Source organism: Bubalus kerabau, chromosome 3 (genome assembly GCF_029407905.1).
Source record: "Bubalus kerabau isolate K-KA32 ecotype Philippines breed swamp buffalo chromosome 3, PCC_UOA_SB_1v2, whole genome shotgun sequence".
Lineage (NCBI taxonomy): Eukaryota > Metazoa > Chordata > Mammalia > Artiodactyla > Bovidae > Bubalus > Bubalus kerabau.
The window spans coordinates 86,003,482-86,009,674 of NC_073626.1; the positions used below are offsets into that span (position 1 = coordinate 86,003,482).

At 36.2% G+C, this 6,193-nt stretch overlaps 1 long non-coding RNA gene across 1 annotated transcript; it reads right to left on the reverse strand.

Moving 5' to 3' along the window:
* Window positions 1-2,870: 2,870 nt before the first annotated feature.
* Window positions 2,871-4,783, reverse strand: LOC129647708 (uncharacterized). The gene is made up of 3 exons (XR_008712452.1): window positions 4,688-4,783; window positions 4,429-4,529; window positions 2,871-3,239 (listed from the first exon to the last, which is right to left on the reverse strand). It is a non-coding gene; the product is annotated as an uncharacterized LOC129647708 (long non-coding RNA).
* Between the last annotated feature and the right edge of the window lie 1,410 nt (window positions 4,784-6,193).

Consider the following 6,193-nt stretch of genomic DNA (forward strand, 5'->3'; position numbering starts at 1 on the left):
GATGCCTTCAAGTCAATTTATAGCAGTATCCTGAGCAATCCCAGTAATAACTGCAGAGATCATAAAATAAGAGAAACAGTACGAGCTAGGGGGAAATGATCTACAAATCTTTAGTTAAAAGACAACTGTTTTCTTATTTCTCTAGTTGTATAATATACTTTGGCATTTGTTTCTCATAATTAAACAGCAAACACTGTATTTTACATGGAGATATACTGATATCTCGTGAAGAGAACAGATTAATGTAATGTTTTGCTACCTTTGACCTTGTATCCTTGAGTCTCTTGATTCTATGTCACCAAACATAGCACTGTAATAGAGTTGAGGTCCAGCTAATAGTGTGTGCTATTCTGACTGTCATGCTCCATCATTGTAACTTACTGCATGAGGTCCCCAAAGTGGTCTCCTGAGCACATGTGCACATGCACGCCCATGAGTGCGTGCCCACACACACACACAATTCTCACTGGCAGAATCAAGTTGTAATCAAAGATGCTTTTAAATACAAATTTTTCATTCAACTCATAAAAAGAGTAAATCAACTTGTCCAAGGGCTGAGTTCTAAAATGTTGTGTTCAAAATGTATTTAAATCCACCTTGTTTCTAAAGTTTATTAGAAAGAGTCACCAAGCACCCAAGTCTTTTCATTTTTTGCATTACGCAGTTATGGCAAAGTGTTATCACTTGACATTTCAATATTCTTTTCGACCTAGAAATATTAAGATTTCTAAAGAGAGCAAATAGTCTATGACGTTTACATTTCTTGAAATTGTTCCCCTTAGATGACTGACTTAAAAAGAAAGCTTGGAAATATATGAAGTTATTTACAAGCTAAATATATTAAATAAGTTGCTTCCTCACTACCTACTTCCCTGTTCCTATATAGGAATGAGTGTATAAGAGAGATTTTTCTTCCAACTAATAAGAAAACTGTATGAATTTCAAGAAGCTGAATATTACCCCAAAGCTATTACCCAACTCTTCAAACTTTAAGAAGGGATTAAAATTCCTTCAGAATGAGGCAGTCTTCTCGTGAGCCTTACAAACGTAAATGAAGAAGCAGCTGTAACTGTAAGTGATAGAAATATCCAAGAAGCATGTTTGCTCTTAAGCAGCCTATCCGAAACCCATTATGAAATTTTTAAATTCCCACCCTCTGCCCCTTCCCCGATCTCACACCCTCTGCCCTCTTCTTCACTCCTCCTCCCCTCTCTTTTCCCTTTTCCTTCAGCTTCTTCATTCTCCAGCCTCATTTTAGGTATCGAATCCATTAGACTTGAATGAGCAATTTCCACCATCTGGTAATAGCACTACTTTTTTCCAAATTCACTTGACTATAACTCTTACACAAGATCATTTCAATTCCAGATAGTATCCCAGATGATCAGTTTGATAGGTCCAACATTATTTTTTTAAGAAAAATATATCATAACAAGATCAGCATTGGTTATAACAACTTAATCTATTTTGAAAGCATAAATGTTTGTGTATGAAAACTAAGAACAGTTGCCATTTTGTTACTTCATACACGCACACACACCTTACATAGTTAGATGCATAAGCAAATTTGAAACAAAGTTGTCTCACTATACCAATTTATCAGCACCAAACATGAGCTAGAAATAAAAATAGCCATAAAAGTCATTTGGGGAAATGTTTCTTTGCAAATCTTATATAGAGTAGAAAGAAAAGTAATTTTTAGCCAATGTCATTTTTTTCTGTATGCTAGCATTTAAATTGAATTTTATAAAATTTTAAAAATACATTTTATGTTACATTTTTGCACCTGAAATTTTACTAATTGAAGTTTCAAATTAGAAGCATGATGTTATCTGCATATTTGGAAGTTTAAATATAAAAATTGTCTCCAAAAATTAGAAATAAAAATATTCTATTCATGGGTATCATAGGTAAAAACAGGCTAAATGTTCTTTCTAATATGGTCCACCTAGATACATATGAGGCCATCTGACAGATCAATATATGTGTGAACAGGATAACACATCCCAAGTGCAATTAGAACATCAGATCGGAAATTCTTTATTCTACAATTAAAACACAAGACTTAAAAGGAAAAACAGCACATTTCCAATTAAATCAACTAAGTACAAGTTAGTTACTACCATGTCCCATTTCTAAAATAGTAGCTTCCATTGGCATGCTTTAGGAAGTAAATATTTACCCAGAGAAATGTAATTTCCTTTTCATTTATTTAGAAGCTGCATGAGCTGATCTCTGCTTTCTAATTTTCTTTTTACTAGTTAAGGTAGTAGAGAGATTTCTCATTTTCTTCATTTTATATTAGAATTGCATAGTTGAGTTTGTGTGCATTTGAAGGAGAAAGACAATATTTTCTGTGATGTTAATTAGCAACTTTCTTATTTCCACTATGCTTTTTTTAATTAAAAATAAACCTTGATATAACATCGATGCTTATTTCCAAAGTTATTTTGAATAGCATCTGCTGATGAGAAGCATGCAAAAAACTTTCATGCCGGTAAATGTAATTACTAATAATTTCATCATGATTGCTATGACTATAATTTACTTATTCTTAATTTATTTTTATAATGAACTGCTTCACTAAAATGACAAATGATTCCATTAGTTAAGAAACTAAAATGTCAATTTACATGTGGTCTTTGGTGACTAATTTGCTGAGTTAAAGGTTTTTGTTTTCGTTATGATAATAATATTTGGCTATGCTCTGTGAGCAAAATTTATGAGGTCTTAAATATTAATTTTTCGATTTACTGAAACAAGGTAATTTTCAGCTTTAAAATGTTAGCAGTTTCTCTTTCAGTGTCTTGAATGCACAAGTTTTAGGCACAAACTTCTGAAACAATGTCATCCAAAAAAGAATGCTCACTTTGTTCCCTGGGATCAAAACAATTCTTTTTCACTAATGACTGCAAATATCAGCTCATTTCTAACACAGTTTCCAATGGCAAACATTACTCAGTTGTCAGAAAAGAAAAGGGATTACATCAGCATTCAGAGGGGAAAAATGTTCTGTTCCTTCTCACTCCATAGTCTATGTTCAATCAGCCTGGAGCTAATGGAAACCATTCAGTGCCGAGAAATAAACACACACAGTTGGGCCAATAGTCCAAAATCAAATCTAGTCTATAAGGTGGACAATACATAGTTAGTTCCATTACTGAACCCTCCCTTGGGAGCTGCAGCAGCTTCAGAGCCCTTCTCATTACACACCAGCACCATCTGTAGCCAGCCTGAGCCTGATTTGGGGATGGATAAAGTGCATGGAGAAAAAAAAAAAAAAATAGATTCAGGATCAGGAGCCAGAGAATCCTATTTCAAGTTTAAATTTTGCTTGTGAAAGATCATTTGGTTTTAGACTCAGCAAACAGTGGGCCTCATCACTCACAATGAGAGACGCGTGTAGCAAGGATTACTTCAGATCAGGGAGATTGAAGGTAATTGCCACTTTCCACAGGGATGTCTGCCTCTCCTATAGCTCAGGAGATATACAGCAAGGTCCCATTAGCTTCAGAGCTTCTATTGCACTTCAAATGGCAAATTCCCTTTCCTGGTGGCATTTATTTCAGTGTTGTTGTTAAAGTGCATTATTTAATTCTAAATTGTAAATGGAAAGAAGGCCAATGGCTTTGGCATCCTTAAGATCCATAGACACTTTGTGTCTGTGTGGTATGTGGAATTTAAGAAAGGCTCGGACTCAAACATAGAGCAGAAAGTTTTTATTTAGTAAAAATGAACCATGAATTCTTACTAACAGGAGCAGATGATGCTAGTTGTTTCTGTTTGGGAACTAAAAATGGAAAACATTATTACCAATTTTAAAATACGTTACAAGATTATGTACAGTTGTGGATATTTTCATCCAAAATATGCCACCTACCAGCCCCTAGAAGTTGCTTTATCAATATTTTCTCTTGTCATTTTTATTCTACCTGTATTCCCCAAGCAACCTCCAGCTTTATCTGATATCAAAATATCTCTGGAAATCTGATTCTCCTCCTCTGTTTGAATCACCTTCACAGAGAACTGCAAATGATTGTAGTTTTTTGACTTTTAAATGTTTATTCTATATATCTGTCTATATCTATATCATCTTTTAAAGTGTTAGCCATTCAGTCATGTCCAACTTTTCTACCCCATGGACTGTAGCCCACCAGGCTGCCCTGTCCATGGAATTCTCCAGGCAAGAATACTGAGTGGGTAGCCATTCCCTTCTCGGGGGGGATCTTCCTGATTCAGGGATCAAACCTGGTTCTTCTGCATTGCAGGCAGATTCTTTACAATCTGAGCCACCAGGGAAACCCTGTGTCTATATCTATATATAGAGAGAGAACACTAACTACATACAAAGTGTCTAGAGATGTATAGGCAAGGTGAACTACATTCATTTGAGGGGATCAGAGAAGGCACTCTGAACATTGTTCTTACCTTGGCTTCCCTTCAATCCCTGAGTCGGGAAGATCCTCTGGGGAAGGGAACGGCTACCCACTCCAGTATTCTCTCCTCAGGAAGTCCATGGATGGAGGAGCCTTCAGTCCATAGGGTCGCAAAAAAGTTGACACAGCTGAGTGGCTCTCACTTTCACTTTCCCATGCAAGCAGAGGCTGTACTTCTTGTAATCTAAACTCTGAAAGTAACCACCCCCCAACCCAGGACAACCCTGCAGTCCTGAAATTGTACGCCTCACCTCCTGCTCAGCACACACCACAGCAGGGAATCATTCATCACCAGTCACACCCTACTCTGGACCTCGCCTGCTGCTGGAGGTATTTCTAAGCTGGCCAAACAGCAGCTCCTTTCCATGACTCCTGCGGCTGCAGGAGCAATAATGGTCCTCCCTCCAAGCATGGTAGGGATGATAAGGGCCTCAGCCATGACCTGGCAGTATCTCTAGGTGGCAACCTAACACCCTGGAGTGATAAGCTGATTCTCAAGCAAGATCCTACAAATGTTTGAATATATCTTTTCCCACCCATCCTTATACTTTGAGATGCGTCATTTTGCTGTAGACAAAAAAACTTAAGTGGGCAAAGTCGTTATTGCTAATGATATTCCATCTTATGAGACAGAACTCTGAACTTCTTTAGAATTTGACTTTTCATGTTCTTGAACTTGGCTGTGAAATGTCAATGGTCCTTCTGAATGCTGTTGATAAGTTCCATTCATTTTTCTTTTTAGATCTGATGAATCTCCTTAACCCTAGATTTTGGTACAGACATTTTTAAGAACCTGAGCTCTCTAGTAAGATGGATCTGAATCAGATCTTATTTTTCTAATTTTCTGGTTGTAGATTTGTATTAATTACTTACTTTTTTAAACCTCTGTTGCTTCAACTAAAAAATAGGTATAATACTAGCACTTGAATCATACGATTATTGCAAGTATTGAATAAATTATGTAAATATCTTTATCAAGTTAGGAATCAATGAAAAGTATCATTATTGCTATTAATAACAATAATAATAATATAAATCCACTTTGTAATTTGTCCCTTGATTTTCATTTTGTTCAATAGTTTCTGGTCCTCAATAGTACTTACCCAGTACAAATAATTCCCATTGTAATACCCAAGATGATGTCCTTGAATATCTTCTTCTCACGAAAAGACAAGTGTTATCATTTACCAAGTAGTTCCTATTGTCAAATACTGAGCTAAGTACACTACAGACAAATCAGTTTTAATCCTTAAAGCAATTATATAAAGTATGTTATTATTACTACCATTTTTACAAAAGAGGAAACCAAGACCCCAGAAAAGTCAAGTTTACAGAAATCAAGTGGCAGTGTTGGGACTTAAATCTCTTTGTCTGTGGCAGAGATCGTCATTAATATTTCAATATTCATTTCCTATTCTCATGGCCACACAGACTATATCTTCCAGCCTTCCTTGCAGTAAGAATTCTCCAGGCAACTGGATTTTAGCCAATGGGATATTAGTGAAAGTCATGTGAACAATTCAATTCCTTGCCTCTTTAAAACTCCCATTTAAAAGCCTGTAGGGTTTTCCCCACTTTGACTAGTTGGATATCAATACCACATGGTCAGGCAGAGCCTTCATCAATGTGGATCCTTGAATAACAGCATGGAGTAAAGGACTTCCCACCACTCACTCACATTGCCAGCTCAGGGGAACAGACTTGCTCTATGTTCAAGACATATGCTTTGTAGTCTTTTTCTTTTTTCAAATCACAGT